Source organism: Cervus canadensis, chromosome 1 (assembly GCF_019320065.1).
Source record: "Cervus canadensis isolate Bull #8, Minnesota chromosome 1, ASM1932006v1, whole genome shotgun sequence".
NCBI classification, from domain to species: domain Eukaryota; kingdom Metazoa; phylum Chordata; class Mammalia; order Artiodactyla; family Cervidae; genus Cervus; species Cervus canadensis.
The window spans coordinates 91680853-91703306 of NC_057386.1; the positions used below are offsets into that span (position 1 = coordinate 91680853).

At 39.4% G+C, this 22454-nt stretch overlaps 1 long non-coding RNA gene across 1 annotated transcript in view; it reads right to left on the minus strand.

The window, feature by feature from the left end:
- Window positions 1-22454, minus strand: part of LOC122453064 — a 70839-nt gene that overhangs the window by 36798 nt on the left and 11587 nt on the right. The window contains exons 2-3 of the long non-coding RNA XR_006272933.1: window positions 21305-21358; window positions 21103-21219 (exon numbers count right to left, since the gene is read on the minus strand). This is a non-coding gene — a long non-coding RNA (uncharacterized LOC122453064). The remainder of the gene's footprint in view (window positions 1-21102; window positions 21220-21304; window positions 21359-22454) is intronic.

Consider the following 22454-nt stretch of genomic DNA (forward strand, 5'->3'; position numbering starts at 1 on the left):
CAAAAAATAATTAAGCATGTTGTATGTCAATTAGATAATGGATGAACATGAACATAATAGACATAGAAATTACTATCCTGATTTTTTTTTAATACACCTACTTTACTAGAAGTTAATGGGATATTTATAAAATTCTGACCATAAAGCAAACCAAAAAGAAAACTAGAAATGGCAAAGAACACATTATCTGACTGTGACCTCCAGTGATATTAAACCATAAACAAAGAGGAAGAAGAGGAGAAAAAGAAGAGAAGGATAGAAAGAAGAATGAAAATTAAGAAATTTACTGAATCAATACTTGGGTCAAAGAAAAAAGCAAAACTAAAATTTTGAAATATCTACAAAATAATAATGAAATACATTATGTATTTAAAAATACTTAACAACCTAAAAGAGTTAGGGCCTAAGCCACAATCATAAACACACTGTTAAATAAGAAAGAAGGAAAACAAATTAAGCATTCAAGTCAATACCTTAGAAAAAGAACAACAAAATAAAATTAGGAAGTATAAAAAGGAAGAAAAAATGAATTATGAAAACTAAATTGCTTAATATTACAATACTAAAAGAAAAAGACCATTAGTTATTGGATAAATAAATCCAATAACTGATTCTTTGAAATAATTTATGAAGTCACAAACCAGTAGCTGGCCTAACTCCAAAAAAAAGAAAGTTAACAATATTAGAAAGAAGAAATAGCCACAAATATGGAGAAGTTTAAAACCATCATGAGACATTCAGATGAATGAATATGTATTTATTCATACTTTCTGGAGTTGGTCTAAACCATTTCTCACATATTGTATTTCTTTTTGGTGTTCCTATTATCAATGTCAAAAAATGTCACAGCAAAGCAAAAGAATTGTTACATTATTAAATCAAAAAAATCTTCAAGGTTGTTTAGATAAAATTTCTGTGGATTTTTGGTTTCTGCTGTTGTCAGTGGCATTTTTTTCCCACAGAGCATCTCTCACTGACTGGACTGATTACTTCATGGTCATGACAATCAGTGGGCTACATTTCTTAAATGATTTTATCCTAAATATAGAATTCTCTGATAGAGGCTAAATCAGCATCAGCAGGAAATAATATGCTAAGTATATTCCCAGCCTCCAACCATCCCCAAAACTACCAGTCAAATAAATTCCACCAATTTACTCTAATTAAAGCTAAAAAGTGTCATGTGTGCTTTAAATGTCGGTCAATTTTGAAGTAATTATACCTGAAGGCAGGAATCCATCAGGGTCTCTTTTTTTAGAATTAAATTCAGATGGGAAGTAAAGGAGTCAAGGGATGTTTGCACATAATTAGTTCCATTCCTATCTTTCTGTGGCTGTTTATTGACAGGACAAGAACTGGTACATTTTTGGAAAGATATATAAAGATTTTTTTTCTCATCTCCATCCCATTTCCTTCAGTTGGGTCAATTTCACTGTGAATTTATATGAAATTGACATTTCAATTTGAGGAGAAAAAAATGCATCTTAAAATACAGGAATAAACCCTTACATTTGTCCAATGTTATACAGTTCTCAAAATGCGTTCAGAGAGACTATCTCATTCAATTCTCACAATAGTTCTTAAGGTGACATCATCTTTATTTCAGATAAAGAAATTAAAGAGGATCAGAATATGCCACCCATCATAGCTCCCTTTCCATAAGGATTATTTTGAGCTGAACACAAGAAACAACAGACAAGGAACTCTCCACCTTCCCCCTTACTTCCTAAAAGAAGAGCATCAGTTTCCCTTTGTAAAGGTGTCCTCCTTCCCCTCCCCTGTGCCAGGAAGTAGAGAATGACTTAATCACTGGGGACAGTACCCTTTGAGTCTGCATGACAAACCTTATTAAAATAAACCTTATCTTCCATTAGTTTCCCCCAGATATTTACCATCTTACAATTTACCACCCTTAGAAGTCCAAATCCCATTTCCTATATCTTATTAAGTTCAGTTCAGTTCAGTCATTCAGTCATGTCCGACTGTTCATGACCCCATGGACTGCATCATGCCAGGCATCCGTGTCCATCACCAACTCCCAGAGTTCACTCAAACTCATATCCATTGAGTCAGTGATGCCATCCAACCATCTCATCCTCTGTCATCCCCTTCTCCTCCCACCTTCAATCTTTCCCAGCATCAGGGTCTTTTCAAATGAGTCAGCTCTGCACATCAGGTGGCCAAAGTATTGGAGCTTCAGCTTCAACATCAGTCCTTCCAGTGAATATTCAGGACTGGTTTCCTTTAGGATGGACTGGTTGGATCTCCTTGGTGTCCAAGGGACTCTCAAGAGTCTTCTCCAATACCACAGTTCAAAAGCATCAATTCTTTGGTGCTCAGCTTTCTTTATAGTCCAACTCTTACATCCATACATGACCACTGGAAAAACCAAAGTTTTGACTAGATACACCTTTATTGGCAAAGTAATGTCTCTACTTTTTAATATCCTGTCTAGGTCGGTCATAACTTTTCTTCCAAGGAACAAGCGTCTTTGAATTTCATGGCTGCGGTCACCATCTGCAGTGATCTTGGAGCCCAACAAAATAAAGTCTGTCCCTGTTTTCACTGTTTCCCCATCTATTTGCCATGAAGTGGTGGGGCCAGATGCCATGATCTTAGTTTTCTGAATGTTAAGTTTTAAGCCAACTTTTTCACTCTCCTCTTTCATTTTCATCAAGAGGCTCTTTAGTTCTTCGCTTTCTGCCATAAGGGTGGTGTCATCTGCATATCTGAGGTTATTGATACTTCTCTCAGCAATCTTGATTCCAGCTTGTGCTTCATCCAGTCCAGTGTTTCTCATGATGTACTCTGCATATAAGTTAAATAAGCAGACTGACAATACACAGCTTTGACGTACTCCTTTCCCAATTTGGAACCAGACTGTTGTCCCATGTACAGTTCTAACTGTTGGTTCTTGACCTGCATACAGATTTCTCAGGAGGCAGGTCAGGTGGTCTGGTATTCCCATCTCTTTCAGAATTTTCCATAGTTTGTTGTGATACACACAGTCAAAGGCTCTGGCATAGTCAATAAAGCAGAAGTAAATGTCGTCTTACTACTTCTCCACAACTTATTCCCCTTTCTTAAATGATATATGAGCTCTCAAGCCTAACCACTTCTTCGGTTTTCACTTCTTTTCTGTGAAGCTCCCATGTGCATGCAAAATAGAACTTTCCTCCTGTTAACTGGTCTTCTGTCAGTTTAATTCACATGCCCCATTCCCTAAATTTAAAAGGGTAAAGGAAAGAATTTTTTCCCCATCTACAAGATCAAAATGCTTGCCACAAGACTGTACCTCAAGCAAATTTACTGTGTGTACAATTATTTCCTCCTCGCACACCCACAGCAGACATCACTCACTAATTCACCAAACTGCTCTTTACTGATGAGGCCAAACATTCCCAGAATCCTTGGCACAGTTTCCATGAAACCACTTTGCTCGATCTGCACTACAACTTCCATATAATGTTCACAGAATATTGGTAGTTCTCTACCTTGCTCTAGGAGAACCCTCCTTGACAATAGAAAAGCATCTCTGAGTCTCCTTCCTCGAGAATCTTTATCTGTATCACTTTGTTCTAAAGAATTTTCTGAAATTAAAAAAAAAAAAAAAAGCTTCCTACAAACCTACAAACTTGATGATACCTCCTAAAATCTTTCACCCAAAATCTAGTAGACCCTTTCCCACAGAATTTGACATAGGCAAATTTTGGGGCTTTCTCTTCAAAGAATCAACGTTTTGCTTGGTTGACTATATTCGGGGTTCCCCCGGGGCCATTCTCTTGACTTTCGGGGAAAGTTAATGTGGTCTGGTTAAGACTCTTCATATGGGAATCCTCCCTTGAGAACACCAGTTTATACATGTCCCAAGGTTTGCCAGTATAACAATTTCAATTTCTTCCTCTTAGTTGTCATATCAATTTCCTCAGTACAGAAAAGCTTAAGAGCTAAGAGACAAACAGGTGAATCAGACCTCAAAACTACTGACAGGATCTCTTACTGTAAAACTGTTTAATCTTTAAATGAGATACATCAAAAAGTCTAAGAAAATTCATATACCCTTTCCAAACATTTCTACTGTTTAGTACATTCTGATCAGCCATAAGAAAGAACTTTTATCCAATGAATGCAAGTAACTCAGTGATTCTCATTACTGAAGTTTCTTTGGCATCAAGATTACACAGAAAATGAGGCAGGTTTTTTGGTTTTTTTTTTGCAATTGCTCAGCATATTCTAGAGATTATACATTGAATTTACTGCAGATTCCAAAAGAGGACTGTATTTGCAGTGTTACTGAATTGGAGTGATTATATAGTACATTAAGATATAAGGTTATAGATTAATTAAATTAAGATATAAGATTATATTGTAAAAGAGGGAATAAAGCACCACTCTCCTTCTTTTGAAAAGCACCTCTCTGGGGCTTCATTCCCTTAGGACTCACTCCATACACCATAATACAAACACATTTATGATGAGACATTAATAGCCAGTAATATCCCTGTAGCACATACAATACATGTATTTTAATAAGTCCAAAGTCAAAGAAAGTGAGTTTTCAAATACTAAAAAAAGAGATAATATTGTACAATAGGTTCTTTCATGATCCCTAGAATCTTACCCTATGTGTTAGTCTATCACTCCTAAAATTAGAGCTTCACTAGCAGCCAAAATGCTGAAAATAATCAAATCCATGACTTCTATTATGAAGGACAACTGGAGTCAAAAGCAAAGATAAAAATAAGCAGTTATACTAGGATGACGGGTCCACCCATCTCCTGAATTGTCTAAAACAATGAGAGGTTTATTTCATCTATGATCACCAGGAAAACTTGATGCTCAGACTTGAAGGCAGAAACATGAAAAATGGATCTGATAAAATTAATCTTACCTTATCTTGGGTTGGGTCAATCCCATAATACTAGAGGAAAAAAGTTAATATACATATCTTCATTTTTTACAAACATTTGCTCATTTCAACACATCAACCATAAGAGTTGTGGCTTAGCTTGGCATGTTTGTCACTTGACATCTTCAATTTCTAAACATTCTATAGGACCAACTGCGTAACTCCAAAAGAGCTTGAATATTCGGAAGTACTTAGGAGTTTGATTTTAATGCCACAATTTTGGATAGGCATAGAGTAATAAACGAAAGGAAGAGATGCATAGTAATTTTAAAAGTATCAATCCCTACAGATACTTAAAAATGTTAGGTATAACTGAAGGTACGCCTGCAGAATCGAAAGAGAATCTGTTTTGATCTTCATTACTACATATTATTAGTTTTCTCTTTTAAAAACTGTTTTTTTTCTGATGCGCGAATTGATACTAAGCTGTGGTCCACAGGTGCTCAGGTTCCTTCTCAACTTCTACGCTGACCCTAACTCAACAATAAATTGCATAATAAAGGCACAAAAATCTTGGTTATTGATGTTGATAATGGTGCAGATGATCCCAATAATTTAGACCAGCATTCAGAAAATGATAGCTCCAAACTGAGCCCACCATCTGTTTTTCTAAATAAAATTTTGTTGGAACACAGTACACATATTCACTCACCTTAACTAAACTGTCCCAGTCAATGAATGATAACTGATAGTGAAATAATCAGAACAACATAAAACAAACAAAAACATATTGCTTAGAATATCAAAGTCAAGTGAGACAAGGTCAAGGATATGGGCTTAATAGAAGGTTTTCTTCTTTTCCTCTGCAGTTGTACCATTTAACGTTCAATGAATGGTGAATGGTGAAAATTCTCTTCCTTTTCTCAAAAGAGTTGGGAATATCAGAATTTTGAACTAAAAGAATCTTCATCCAACCCTCTGAATCTGTCATATTAAAGCCCAAACCACATAAGTAGCTAGAGCCAGAAACTGAACTAAAATTCATATCTTCTGTCTCTGGTCAAAAACTCTTTTCTCTGCATCACATTGGGTTACTTTAGCTTCACCTCTTGGATGGGTCAGTAGATATTAATAAGTTTCTTGGTGAAGAAACGCAGAGAGGAAGACGTTTTGCTACATATGCTTCCTCTGTGGTGATATAAGGTAAATTCTGGGCCCCCAAGTGAAACTTTTAGAAAAGGTCCCATCACTCTTGATTAATTGCAGAAGAACTAAAGAGTACATCTGTGTCAGGAGAAGTCCGTCCCCCCGCCCACACCCCACACGGCTGGCCTCACTAAAAACGCCGGCACTGTTCAGGCAGTAGTTATGGCCATCTGTCTTTGGAAAAACTTCTAGTTCCTTTTTTGGTTATGGCCACAGCCCCTCCTGTTCCCTAGAGTGCATAGTAAAGACTAGATGCCTTCTGTATAATGACTGTGGTCAGCTATAAATACAAGGAAAATGAACACGCACCATCTTGATGTCAAGCTAATTTTAGCTTAACAGTTTCATTTAAAGTATGCCCAGCCTAGACTGGGCACATCATGGCTCAGGCTAAGAAGTTTTTAAAATGGAAATTACAAAACCACAGCGCAGAACCAAAATTGTTCAGATGGTAGGAACAGTGATTGAGATGCTCTTCGCGATAGGTTGCCAAGAAGAGGTTTTTCAATGCACAGCGGTGGGCTCTTAAACCACACGGATAAATAGATTCGGTCACTGCTATGAGGTGAACAATAGGTCCTATGTTGTGGCTTTGGCTTTGCCGTAATGAATGGGAACAGCTTCTCACCATTCAGATGTGGACAATGCTCTGTGTGTTCTAGAACACACGCTGTGGGCAGGTGTGATAAGGGCTTCTTATCAGGTCCTACGTACTGTCTTCTCCATATTTTACCTTATCTTTAAGTGTCAGCAGTGTCTGACTACTGTTTTCAATCCACAGAACAGCTACAGAAGATGTCTGAAGATTTCCAGCCTGTTATTTTTCTTCAAATCTGGGTTTCAATCTTGGTTAATGTTTGCCCAGAAATATGTAATTGCGGACTTCCTCCTCGTAAACCCTTCCAGAGTGTAGGCTGCCAGCGTGCATACTATTATTATCTCTCTGCCTGGGGGCTAACGTAGGGTGTGTCCTCATAGTTACAGGATGCATAACCTGCTCTCTGCCGGGAAAGCCTGTATGCTTAGCAGCTGCAGCCCAGAGACAACACAGCTTGCATGTTTCCAATAATGTTTGTTTTTCTTCTCCTTTGCATAAACAAAATATAACTGGTTTCTGTGTTAAAAACTCACCCTTGCCTTTCCCTTTATTTTTTGGATCACTCCTCATATACCCTGTTTACATTAGTCACTGTGATTCGGATGTACCTGACCTCGCTCCCTCTTCCTCATTCAACCCGTCTCAATGGGAAAACTTTTCCCCATCTGTCACATATGGCTTCCTCTGGGAGACCTTCCCCGCTTGCAAACTCTCATCCTCAAAGATGAGCGCACACAGAGACACTATTAGAGTTTACGACAATCTTCTGCGTACTACCTTGGCACTCTGTTACACTTCTGTTTTAAAAATCATCGTCTACTTGTCTTCTATTTAGCTGTGCCCATCCAATCTCCTTTGGCCAGACTGATCTTGCCAATCTCTTCATCTCAGTCCTGGGATGAACCTAAATAATTTTTCAGTTCTGAATTCAGGTATAATTTACATATGTAAATCCTAAAGGAAATCAACCCTGAATATTCATTGGAAGGACTGATGCTGAAGCTCCAATACTTCGGCTACCTGATGAGAAGAGCCAGCTCTCGGGAAAAGACCCTGATGCTGGGAAAGATTGAGGGCAAGAGGAGAAGGGGGCAGCAGAGGATGAGATGGTTGGATGGCATCACCAACTCGAAGGACATGAGTTTGAGCAGGCTCTGGGAGATAGTAAAGGACAAGGAAGTGCTGCAGGCTTAATGGGGTCACAAAGAGTCAGATACAACTTAGCGCCTGAACAACAATATATGCAAACGTCATGCTTTCTGGTGGATGGTTCTGTGAGTTTTGACAAATGCAGTCATGTACCCACCACAACCAAAGTACAGAGTAGCTCCACTGCCCCCAAAACTCTCCTGTTCCTCATACAGTCAACCCCTCCCCTCACTCCCAGCTCCTGGAAACCACTGTTTTCTGTCTTTACAGAGGTCCTGCACATCAACAAATGCAACCATACTGAACACAGCCTTCTGAGTATGGCTTCTCTCACTTAGCATAGTGCATTTGAGACTCTGCCATGTTATTATGGTGGCAGTTCATTCCTTTTATTGCTGAAGAGGATTCCACTGACGGAAATTCTACAGATTTTTTACCTATCCATCAGCTGAGGGACATTGGGTTGTTTCTTGCTTGAGGCAACTATAAATATAGCAGCTATAAGCATTCACATTAAGGTTGTTGCATGAACATACTTTTATTTCATTTGGATAAATAATTAGAAATAGCGTTGTTGGGTTGTATAGGAAGTGTCTATTTTACTTTATAAGAAACTGCCTGGCTATTTGTCAAAGTGGCAATTTCATTTCACACTCCCACCAGCTATATAGGAATTCCAGTTTCTCCACATTCCCACCAACACTTGATACCGTTTCTTTTGATTTTCACCATATAGGTATGCAGAAGTATCTTGTTGTGGTCTTAACCTGCATTCCCCTAGAGACTAATGGGCTCCCCTGGTGGTTCAGACGGTAAAGAAACCGCTTGCAATGCAGGAGACCTGGTTTTGATCCCTGGGTCTCTGGGTCAGGAAGATCCCCTGAAGAAGGAAATGGCAACCCATTCCAGTATTCTTGCCTGGGAAATCCCATGGACAGAGGAGCCTGGCAGGCTACAGTCCAAGGGGTCACAAAGAGTTAGACAGGACTTAGCAACTAAACAAGAAGAAACAAATAACACTGATATCTTTTAATGTGTTTATGTGCTATCCATACATCTTTGGTAAATGTCTATTAAAATACTGTTCATTTTTGGAGGGTTGTTTGTTTTCTTATTATTGAGTTTTGAGAGTCTTTTTTATAGTCTGGATATTAGCCTCTCATCAGATATGTGAGTTGCAAATATTTTCCCCATAACTCTTTAATATTTCTAAATACATTGAAATCTCATATAGAAAAAAAAAGTTCTCTTGATAAGAACTTATGAGATTTAAATCTACAAATGATACAGGTTGTACCTTTCCCTCTCTAGACAGGTCAACAAGATGCTTAGAATAATGTAATAGAAAAGCTGGTAGTGGCGAATCTAAATTTCTACTTGGAAATTACTTAAGTAGAGCATACAGGGAGATAAGATCTAAGGGATAACCACACCCTCCAAATCACTTAAAAAAATTATTTGCCATTAAAGGACTAAAGAATATAATAGAAAATATACATTATGCATAGTTTTGCTGAGCAATTGGGTATTAGTTTTTCAAATAACTTCTCTCATAGAAATCAGTTCCTAGAATATCTATATCTCTACCAAGACAAGCCTGAAGGGTAAGCCACTCAGTACTGAAAGCTCGCTCCTCATTCCGTTGAAACCAGACTGTTGAAAAGCAATAGTAAAGGACTATGCACTCAACTTTTCTGTGCAGACACATACAGGGAAGTCTTTACATAAGGGCCATGGACTTGTTGTTCTAAAAGGATCTTCAACCCTGTAATAAAATATTCCACTGTCAATCCCTAGTTGAAGGGAAAGTTTTACAGGAAGGGGAAGAAATTTTACTACTATTTCTAGAAATGAGGTATTCTGACATAGAGTGAATACCTGCTGGATCAAAAGACCCACATATGCTATAAAATGTTGCATTTTTCAAGCATATTTCTTGCCAACCAATCAATGAGTGCATACTGCTTGCACTATCTTTTGGACATCACAGAGGAATTACTAGATACAGTTGCTACCCTCAGTGGGAATGCCTCCTAGTTAAGGAGACAAGAAAATAACACAAAATATTCACAAAAACATCAAACAGTGTTGATTATTAAAGACCAAAAACAGAACAAGGGGAGTAAGTTGGGTAGAAGGAGAGGAGGCTATCTACACAGATTAGCTATTTCTCTACTAATGATTCAAAGGGGCCATCAAATACTGTCCTACTTACAACAATTCACTGGGACAATGAGGTTCAGGTCTAGTGATAGGAAGTTAACTTTTCATATTAGGTTTTCACAGCTCATTCTGGCTGTAACTAATGCAGAGGTTCAGAAGATGAATAAAACCAAAACTAGAGGAGTCAGAGAAAATTTCATAGAGGAAGTGGGATAAAAGCTGAACCTTAAAGCATGGATAGATTCTGCTTAACCAAAGAGAGACAAGAGAACAATATGAAGGAAACAGAAGAGCAACTGTGGGATTTGTCATTCTTGGGTCTCCCAACATCTGATGTCCCTTGCTCATCATAGAAGGTAAAAGTGCAATGTATTTGCTTTCTGAGTCTCCCCAGAAAGAACATCATGTCATTGTTTGTTGTTTAGTCGTGAACTCATGTTCGACTCTTTGTAATCCCATGGACTGTAGCCCACCAGGCTCCTCTGTCCATTGGATTCTTCAGGCAAGAATACTAGAGTGGGTTGCAATTTCCTTCTCCAGGGGATCTTTCCAACCCAGGGATCTAACCTGCATCTCCTGCAATTTCAGGTGGATTCTTTACCACTGTGCTACCTGGGAAGCCCACATCATAACATAGGCTCTGCCAGTTGAATCGCCTGTCCTGACTTGGAATCGCCATCGAGTACTATGTCAGGAAGAAGCAGGTAGCATGCAGCATGCATATGGACCGTGCATGGCTGCCCCAGCCAGAGGCAGCCAGAGTAGGGGCTCAAATAACAGGACCCACCTCAGTGGGGCCAGTGGTGTGGCCAGCAGTAAAGGAGTGTCTTCATTGGGTCCGTTTCACACTATGATTTGGGGCGTTGTTCCTGGATATATGCCCTCCAAGCCTAGGGTCCTTTTGGAAAATCTGTGAGCCATTCAGTATCTTTTTTAAGAAATTGCTTTCCTACTTAAATCAGTTAAAATCACTTTTTGATACTTAGAGTCATAATGGGCATTATATTCTAAGAACCTCTTTACCAATTCTCATGTCCCTGTATAAAGCATTCATTAGTAGTCTATCCTCGTTGTTTTAGCAGGCAGCATAGCATAGGAGTCAAGGGCACAGCTCTGGACTCCAATGGCCCTTGGCTCAAACCATAGCAATGTGTTAAAACAAATCTACAGGGAGTTCTGGGGCCCTTAGCAACCTGTAAGACCACATCATATACTTTCACACCTTCCTCACTCATTCCCAATAAACATGTGTGCTGAATAAGCATTCAAGGGTCCAAGATCCTTTTCATTCACAAGTCTCATTAGAACCAATATGGATTTTCTGCCCATGCCTAACAGACTTAAAAGATAATAAGATCAAACTCAGTGACCCTTGGTATAACCCACCCTCCTAAGCTCATTAAAACATGGCCCAGGTTTAGCCCGCATTAGCACATTGCATTTCTTCTAATGGTATTTAACTTCCTGTTTGCTATTTAACTTCTCACCGATTGCCTCACAAGTAAGCTTGTCTCCTGGAGGACAAAGACTGTCTGTGTCTTTGGATTTTACCGCTACACCTAACACAGAGCTGGGCATGTAGAAGTTACTCAATACATATTTCCTGAATGAAATACAGCCCGTGGAAGCACCTCAGTCACCACGAATTAAATGGAGCTGTATTCACACGCTGGAAAAAGTATCTAGTCCTATATTTGTGCTACTTAAGATATATTTCTTGGCCTAAATACGCAGCAATAGAGGACTTGTTCTATGTACTGAGGTAGCCACACAATGGCATGTTTTGTACTCATATGCAATTACCCTTTTAAAGACTAAGGAGCCACGTAGAAAGTGGTAAGGATACACTACGATTAAAAACCAGAATTTCACAATGTATGTGGATATAGATGAACACTGCCAGACAACACAGTGAGATGAAAACTTCTTATTGTTAAGGTAAAATGACGATGTGATATTTTCTTTTAAGGCCTGAAAAACATACCAGTACCCTAAGAATAAGAACTTGGGGTGTATTTCCTTTAATTCTGTAATAATAGTTGGTCCAATAAATAAAAATTAAGAGGAAAATGTATTTCTGAGGAACCTTTCCGAGATACAGGCAAGCATAGGGCAGCAGTTACTATTGGAACCCCAGCCACCTGCTTCCACCCTCATCCTGGCTGTCTGCTGATCACCAGCGCCTGCATTTCTTCCCCTAAGAGCTTTCAGTCATCACCTAAGCCCACGTAGTTTGGCTCCTCAGAAACACCAGGGAATTGCATCTCCAGAAGGAGGCCTCTATGGATAACTATAGACACCCCAACTCCCTCATTGTTCAGGTGGAATAACCCTAAGATATTATATGTTCTAAACATTTCCTAGAGCTCCTCAGGGATTAAGATCCAGTCATCCAGAGTCGTAACTGGCTCAGTAATGAACCCCTCTCACTTCTTCCCTCTTGTCTCACTTTCCCACTTCTGGGCAAGCGGCTCCTGGGATCACCTTCCAAGTAAGCCATGTCTGAACCCTTGGGCTTGACTGTGTCCATGCTTTGGAAACAGAGAGGCCTGGGTTCCACTCCTGTCACTTTCACTCACTAGCTGTGTAGCTTTAAGTAAGGTCCCTTGAAGTCTCTAATCCTTGGCTTCCGCTTGTATGTAATAGGGAGGTTAATATCTATGTTGCATTGTTATTCTGAGAATAAAATTATGTGCCACAGTGTACATAAATTGCTTGTCCATGGTGCAAAAAGTGGCTGTCCTCCTTTGGGTTTTAGTGGCAGTGATATTAACAGATGCGGTAGCGATAGTAAGCAGTACAGCTTAGATTCATCTTCCTCCAACTTTAATGTTCACAGGAATTGCCTGGGATCTTGCTAAATGCAGATTCTGATTGAGAATCTAGGGCAGAGCCTTAGAGTCTGCATTTCTAACAAACTTCCAAGTAATACCAAGACTCAGACCATACTATGAGTAGCAAGAATTTAGAAAATCATCTTCTATAGGGCAAGGAATGAGGAAGATGATTCATTTATATAATGATTCACTCTGGGATTGGTCTTAAATACTATATAGCTACACACACACACACATACATATTCTTTCAGGTGATTTCAGGCCAGCATGTAAATTTCCCATTTTGCCTGGGCAGCACAGATAAAACTATTTAACCACTTAATCCCTAGACTTCTTTAGGCAGGTAGACGTTCTCTAGATTCCTCTCACTTCTGATACCAAATTCTGCTCCATTTATTCATTTCTGCATAACAAACTACCTTGGAACTTAGCACTCATCATCATATCACAAATTTTTTTCTAGTGGTATTTAACTTCTTATTTACTGTTTAACTCGTCACCAATTGCCTCACAAGCAAGCTTGTTTCCTGGAAGACAAAGACTGTCTGTATCTTTGTATCCTACATCTGTACCCAACACAGAGTTGGGCATGTAGAAGTTATTCAGTATGTATTTCCTGGATGAAATAAAGCCTGTGAAATAAAATAGAACAACCATTTTATTCTTTTTCCACCATTTTGTGGGTCTATAATTTGGGCAGGGCTCAGCTGGGTGATTCTTCTGTTACATGTATATCATTGTAGGTAATTATTTGGTGCCCGACTAGCAGCTGGGCTTGTCTGAAGGTTCACAACAGATTCACTTCTATGACTTGCATCTTAACAGCGATGGCTGAAAGGCTGAACTTAGCAGTAACTCTCGAACAGAACACTTATGAGAAGCAACTCCAGGATGATAGTGGCAGAGTGGTCACCTGTTGCCTGGCCATCCAGGGTTCCAGAGCAAGTGTTGCAGTGAACAAAGCCAAAGCTGCCTCCTCTTAAATCATGGCAGTCTCATAGCATCACTTCTTTCTCAAAGCAGTTAAGTCCATCCAGATACAAAGACAGGGGACAAGCCCCCTCCTCTTAGTGAATTTGCAGACATGTTTTAAAAGTGTCACAGTCCCTCTGGTCACAAATCCTAACATAACTCCCACGTTAAAAGCACTCCTTCCCCAAACCCTCCATGATGGCATCAGACACTGGCCTAGGCTCAGAATAGATGTCCAGAATCTCATCATCAAAATCAAGTACTTATCAGATGTTTCCTACAGGCAGCACATCGATAAACCTCATGCCTTGTTTCTATAAATTCAGTTGAAAGTCGGGAATTAATCTGAAAAGTCAACTGAGAATTATATTTTGTGTAAAGAGATGGAAGAGACTAGAAAGAAGCATTTCAAGGAATGCTTTCAATTTACTTCAAATAATATATCAAATATTACCAACAATAAAACTCAAGAAGCTAAGGTCTCCCCCGGGGCCTGGCTATAAATGAGGCACTTAGAAAAACACAGTGAATCTGGAGTCACTAGGGGATCATTTAACGTTCCATTTAAGGCACATTCCTAAGCATCTTTCTTATTCCCAGGAACGTTGCTCATCAACAACATTTATTCAGTGCTTAAAGGTTTTGACCTGTCGCTGGAAGTGCTATGGGGGTTCATTCAAAAATGTTTAATCCAAACATGCCTACATTCTCTCCTTCACTCAGTGCCAAGGGCCATGAACACATGATTCATGATGAAATTCTCACACTGCCCTTAGAAGCTGAAGTAGACAACAAAGAAGTCTGGGGGCTTTTTGACACTATTTTGATAAAAATAATAAATGGCCCACATTCACAAACAAATTCATTAAGTTGCAAATTGATGGGTCATCAATGACTGCTGCTGAGGCAGAAGAAAAAAATGGTGGGAAATGGACATTCCTGGGAACATGGATTCACAGTCTGGTTTCTGCCTCCTGTATTTTCTGAGCAAAGCATTTATCCTCTTTATAGCTAAGTTTCTTTAAAATGAAGAGCCTAGGAAGAAATGAAGGCCCTACCAAACTATCTTAAATATGCAATGAAACTAAAGAGGGAAATAACGTTTAAAACTGTGAAGTGCTGAAATGCAGTGTCATTAGGTTTTGACTGACTTCAATAATCACCTTTCAGTTTAATCTCCACCCAGGTATGTAAATTTGTGATGGCAACCTCTCCTCCCAGCAACCTAACACACATGGATATTTATTGAACATATTTATTGCTAATTTAACCTTAGACTTAATGTCAGGCTTCCATCATTTCTATTAACAGGCACAAAGTTAGTTTCATTTAGTGACGTATGCACCCCCATGTTACATGTGCGTTAAGTGTAATGTGGCAGAATTAAGGCAATCTGTCTCCTTGTGTTTACTGTCATCACGTCCACCCAGCTCAAACCTCATCACCTCTCCTCTAGATCACTGGCCTCCTTAGGAGTTTTCCAACATGTGTTTCATCAGAGTAAAACTGATCCACATTGCCAAAAATTATGTAAATGAAGCACCAATTCCTTATTCTGGCACTCAAAGCCTTCCAAATATGTCCCCCAAAATACCTTTCCAGTATTCTTTCTCAGAAACCCCCTAGAGATCACCTATACTCCAATTAAACAGATCACCTAACTATTCGTAGGACATGCTCTGCCTCATTCTCTTGCCTGTGCTATTTGCTTCACGTGAAAACCTCAGCACCCATCTCCTGTTAAAATCTGACCACTACTTAAGGCAAGTTACAACTTGGAAAAAATAAAATGAAACCACGTCAATAATGATAATATCAATACAGAAAGTCACAGGAACTAGTCTGGTGTGCCAGGCAAGACTACAACTCATAGATAGCTGTAGAACTGGGAAGATAATGTCAGGCTGTTACAGCCGAAGTTTGCATAGTCCCTGGCATAAGAATTTTGGAAAAGCTCCTCACCCCTGGGAGTTTACTATACTGAACAAGTAGACGGTACCCAAAAATCTGTCAACTATGACAATAACTGGCTGTCTTTTATGTACAGTTCTCATCACATAAGTCCAACCTAAATGGTGCCAAAACAATCCATCATTTTGTTTTATTTGGTATTTTAATGCAAAACAGGTCTCCCAAAAATCTATCCAAAAGTTGTATTTTCCAGATCTTTGACAAAGAAACTTCTTGGTTGTTCTGTTTTGTTTTTATTTCTTCTGAAACCTTGGTAAAACAATTGCAAGCACATATTATCTTGCATTTTTTATCTTCACAGAGGCTTTAAAAAATTTTTTTAACTTCTTAGCTTTTTAAAGTTTGAGCAAAGAATCCAAAGGTAAGTAAAAGTAAACTTAATCAAATTTTCAACCACCTATTACTCAAAGAGAAGTTGCCATATAGTGCACAAGCCAGATTTATTTCAAAAAGAGTTCATTGGCTCCAACCATTTAAAAGTATGCTAGCAACTGGAGAGAATGCTTGCAAATCATACATCTGATAAAGAGATAGTATACAGAACATATATTTTTAAAAAAATTTCTTAAAACTCAAAAATATAAAAAACAAACAAATAATAAATGTATGCTGGCACTGAGTGGTGAGCTCAATGCATAAAGTACTAACAAGCCCATAAAATAACCCTCGTATGAAAACTACTTGACAAAGGGCCATCCTCTGATGTAAAGTAACCAAAATCCACATGAGATGGTTGGCATTAGTGATCCACTGCTGAGCCACTCAACTGCTGAGTGGGCAGAGGGAGCCCTAGCAAGGACCACTATAACTTTTAAGCTCACAAAGCTTGCCAACAATGACAATATAACAATTACAGCTCTTCTCAGAAAAATAAATGAGCTTTTTTTCTTCCCCATGGTAGCTACTACATACAAAATATTAACAGGCTGACTTCCCCCAAGGCAACCCATTCTACAATATGATGTCGGGATAATCTGCCACCAACTAAGGGATAACATGCTACATCATCAAGGAAAGGGCCCCTCTAAAATGCAATCAATTACCCACTGTGTCCTGAGGGCTTGTTATATGTGATGCCTTACAAAGAAGATGAAGACAAGACAAAGCAAAGAGGTCAATATTTTGGTTTTGCATTTGTTTCTTTCTTCATTTAATTGAAGTATAACTGCTTTACAATGTTTCACATTGTTGTGTTAGCTTCCGCTATAGAGTAACGTGAATCAGCTCTATATATACATATACCCCCTCCCTCTTGAGTCCCCCTCCCACGTAACTCCCATCCCACCCCTCTAGGTCATCACGGAGCATCGAGCTGAGCTGCTTCTGCTACGCAGCAGCCTCCCACTAGCTATTTTACACACAGAGGTGTAGATACGTCAATTCTACCCTCCCAATTCGTCCCACCCTCACCTTCTCCCCCTGGGTCCATAGTCCATTCTCTACATCTGCGTCTCTGTTCCTGCCCTGCCTGTAGGTTCATCTGTACCATTTTTCTAGATTAATATATATGTATCCATTAATATACGATAATTGCTTTCTCGTGGCACAAGATATTCAGCCCAAAGTTCTTTTGTAGCTACATCACTCAATCCCCATGAAACCCTGGAGTTATGTATTAATATTATTACTCATATGTTTACAGATTAAGAAACTGAGGGTCAGAGTAATTAAACAACTCTCCCAGGTCACATACGCACAAATTATGGTTGAAAGTAGCCACAGTTTGAATCCAGACCTCTCTTCCTCAAAATGCAAGCCTCTTCCAGGGCACGCCTGCTTTCCTGAAGCAAAACCTTTGCCCTCAAGGAATTTACCATCTGGTAAATCTGAAACCTTTGAGAATCATAACATGTATAGTATGTTGGAATGAAGCAGTTTGGTGGTCAAACAATATAAGAAGAGGAGTGCCTTAAATATAAAGGGGGGAGAAAATAAAGAAATGTAGTGGTGTTTTGTTGACACTGTGTGTGAAAGTGGCCTTAAATTCACTCGGGGGGGTAATTAAATTAGACTGTCTACTTGACGAGTATTTGTTTTTAGTGGAGAAAACTGATCCCAGAGAATAGTGTAGCTGGAAGAAAATAACACTTTTAAAACCATCCAATGAACCTTCAACTGTATGTATCATATTGCTAAGTCAGATCTTTGTCCACCTCATGGGAAGAGTTGACTCACTGGGAAAGACCCTGATGCTGGGAGGGGTTGGGGGCAGGAGAAGGGGACGACAGAGGATGAGATGGCTGGATGGCATCACTGACTCGATGGACATGAGTTTGAGTAAACTCCGGGAGTTGGTGATGGACAGGCAGACCTGGCGTGCCGCGATTCATAGGGTCGCAAAGAGTCGGACACGACTGAGCGACTGAACTGAACTGACTGAAGTCAGATCCTCAAACAGGAAAGCATTGGTCAGCTGATTCAAACATCCAACTCATTAAGAAGTTAGATTTTTGTGTATGGTGTTAGAAAGTGTTCTAGTTTCATTCTTTTACAAGTGGTTGACCAGTTATCCCAGCACCACTTGTTAAAGAGGTTGTCTTTTTTCCATTGTATATCCTTGCCTCCTTTATCAAAGATAAGGTGCCCATAGGTCCGTGGATTTATCTCTGGGCTTTCTATTCTGTTCCATTGATCTATATTTCTGTCTTTGTGCCAGTACCATACTGTCTTGATGACTGTGGCTTTGTAGTAGAGTCTGAAGTCAGGCAGGTTGATTCCTCCAGTTCCATTCTTCTTCCTCAAGATTACTTTGGCTATTCGAGGTTTTTTGTATTTCCATACAAATTGTGAAATTATTTGTTCTAGTTCTGTGAAAAATACCGTTGGTAACTTGATAGGGATTGCATTGAATCTATAGATTGCTTTAGGTAGAATAGCCATTTTGACAATATTGATTCTTCCAATCCATGAACACGGTATGTTTCTCCATCTGTTTGTGTCCTCTTTGATTTCTTTCATCAGTGTTTTATAGTTTTCTATGTATAGGTCTTTTGTTTCTTTAGGTAGATATACTCCTAAGTATTTTATTCTTTTTGTTGCAATGGTGAATGGTATTGTTTCCTTAATTTCTCTTTCTGTTTTTTCATTGTTAGTATATAGGAATGCAAGGGATTTCTGTGTGTTAATTTTATATCCTGCAACTTTACTATATTCACTGATTAGCTCTAGTAATTTTCTGGTAGAGTCTTTAGGGTTTTCTATGTAGAGGATCATGTCATCTGCAAACAGTGAGAGTTTCACTTCTTCTTTCCTATCTGGATTCCTTTTACTTCTTTTTCTGCTCTGTAAGACCAGAAACCTATAAAACTCCTAGAGGAGAACATAGGCAAAACACTCTCCGACATAAATCACAGCAAGATCCTCTATGACCCACCTCCCAGAATATTGGAAATAAAAGCAAAACTAAACAAATGGGACCTAATGAAACTTAACAAGCTTTTGCACTACAAAGGAAACTATAAGTAAGGTGAAAAGACAGCCCTCAGATGGGAGAAAATAATAGCAAATGAAGAAACAGACAAAGGATTAATCTCAAAAATATACAAGCAACTCCTGCAGCTCAATTCCAGAAAAATAAATGACCCAATCAAAAAATGGGCCAAAGAACTAAACAGACATTTCTCCAAAGAAGACATACAGATGGCTAACAAACACATGAAAAGATGCTCAACATCACTCATTATTAGAGAAATGCAAATCAAAACCACAATGAGGTACCATTACACGCCAGTCAGGATGGCTGCTATCCAAAAGTCTACAAGCAATAAATGCTGGAGAGGGTGTGGAGAAAAGGGAACCCTCTTACACTGTTGGTGGGAATGCAAACTAGTACAGCCCGCTATGGAGAACAGTGTGGAGATTTCTTAAAAAACTGGAAATAGAACTGCCATATGACCCAGCAATCCCACTTTCTGGGCATACACACTGAGGAAACCAGATCTGAAAGAGACACGTGCACCCCAATGTTCATCGCAGCACTGTTTATAATAGCCAGGACATGGAAGCAACCTAGATGCCCATCAGCAGATGAATGGATAAGGAAGTTGTGGTACATATACACCATGGAATATTACTCAGCCATTAAAAAGAATTCATTTGAATCAGTCCTAATGAGATGGATGAAACTGGAGCCCCTTATACAGAGTGAAGTAAGCCAGAAAGATAAAGAACATTACAGCATACTAACACATATATATGGAATTTAGAAAGATGGTAACGATAACCCTATATGCAAAACGGAAAAAGAGACACAGAAATACAGAACAGACTTTTGAACTCTGTGGGAGAAGGTGAGGGTGGGATATTTCAAAAGAACAGCATGTATACTATCTATGGTGAAACAGATCACCAGCCCAGGTGGGATGCATGAGACAAGTGTTCGGGCCTGGTGCACTGGGAAGACCCAGAGGAATCGGGTGGAGAGGGAGGTGGGAGGGGGGATCGGGATGGGGAATACGTGTAAATCTATGGCTGATTCATATCAATGTATGACAAAAATAAATAAATAAATAAAACCACATTTGTTAATTTATTATTAAAAAAAAATTAAAAAATAAAAATAAAAATTAGAGAACATGCAAAAAAAAAAAAAAGAAGTTAGATTTTGCATCATAAATTGGTCTTTTAAAAAATAATACCTAGTCTCTTAAAATTATGTAAGATTCATGTGCCCCTGCCTTCATTTCTCTGAAAAAAATAATAAAACCACATACCCAAGTCTGCTCAGTAGTGACCCTGACCCAGGCTCAAAATTCTAAGCACCACCACCAGGCAGAGAACCAGCCTCAATTTTACTGCTTCCTTCGGCACTGTCAAGGTACTCTGTGGAATCAACTCTTCTCCTGGTTGCACGGAAATATTCAAGCACAAAGGGACAAGTCACCTCCCAATTAATATCCTGAGAAACTTAAGGAACCTGTGTCCAGTACAACACTCTCAGTGAGGGAGTATTAGAAGACCATACATAGGATTGTGATTTAAATTAGGATATTCTAATTTTCTTTCCCAGTAGAGTGTATTTCCTCACCCAGTTGAGGAACAAGTTTTACTTAACTCCACTCCCTCTTAATTTCACATTCATAAGAGCCTGTATCCATTAATGCCAAGGATGGTTGCTGAACTAGCTTTAAATTAGAGAGGTTGAACCATTTGAAACAGCCAATAACCATTTTTATATACAAGAAAAAAAAGCAGTATCATACGTACAAACTAATAGAATGAAAAATCCCAAGAGTTTCTGGTGTGCAAAACTGTCTTTGGGCTTCCCTGGTGGCTTTAAGCAGAATTTTTTCTTTCTCTGGAGTATTTCAATGTTTCCCTAAAAGACAGCTCTAGGTTTCTTCCATCCCCCATAATACCTGTATGTCAAAAGTCAGTCCCTCTAACTGCCTCGGGAAGTTCTGTTTCGGAGAAACCATAAAGCAGCAAAATCCAGCCTTCTTTCAGAGGATAACTCCAAAACCATAGGAAATAATCTGAAAAAAAAATACAGGACCTTTTAACTTGTGAAGGCAATAAAAATGCTTTCCAAAGTGTAAACAGTTTAAGACTCTATAATACCTGGTTCTTCCACCTCAGCAAAGGAGGTTGTTCCATCTCGGCTGAGGAAAATCTCTGTCAAGACATTACAGGTGATTTAGCTCCCAAACTAGTTTAGTCCTGTATGATCTCCACCAAATTGTATTTATGGACTTCCATAAAGTGAGAGCATCAAAGACGCTTCACCTAGGTCCCCAGGCTGGGCTGGCACCAGGGCCAATGAAAGCAAATGCCTTCATTTAAGATCCCTTAATTCTGGGCCCTAGATGCTCCCCAATCCCCTTTTCGGCTGCCCTGCACCCCTCCCAACCCTGCTTTGCCAGGAAGTTTAAATGGAAGGATTTGGTTTTATCCCCCAGCAGGCACGGTACAAAAACACAGAATGAAAATAAAGCATACAGGAAAGTAAGCTGATTCTCCCGGTGGTGAATGTTTACGCTGCACTTGATTATTGCAGATCCTGCACTTCCCCTTACCTGCCCTCCTCAGGCCAGCATCCAACGGTGCTAAGATGTTCACCCAGGCCTTCTCAGGCAACAGCACAGAAATGACTCCTCTTGACAAGGATAGGGGTGTGGGGATGCAGGCGTAGGTAGACCTAACAACGCATGTACAAAATCCTTTTTCTCTAGGCTATGCCTGTTCTGACCAGAATTGTGATGGTTTGGTTACTGTGTATGGAAGAGGAAACACTAAGAGAGTAGGAGATCTGGCTTTCCCCAAAGGAAGGGCTGATCATGGGTGACCGCTAACATCACAACAGAGAGATAACACTGTGCCCCAGACACAGCTTCTGAATTATTCTTGCTAAAAAAAAAAAAAAATGGTAGTATATAACTGGAATGAGATCAACGTCTAAATCTAACTAACAGTTCACAGAAAACGGAGAGGGAGGAGGAACAAAAAGTACAGAGCACAGATCAGAACCCGCCTGTCAATGCAGGAGGTGCAGAAGATGTGGGTTCAAATCTTGGGCCGGGAAGATCCCTGGAGGAGGAAATAGCTACCCGCTCCAGTGTTCTTGCCTGGAGAATCTCATGGATAAAGGAGTCTGGTGGGCTTCAATCCACAGGGTCACACAGAGTCGGACACAACTGAGCATGCGTGACACACACATCCGCTGTAGGTGAGTGGGTAGATGTGATGTGATGGTGACATGTGGCGTGCTCAT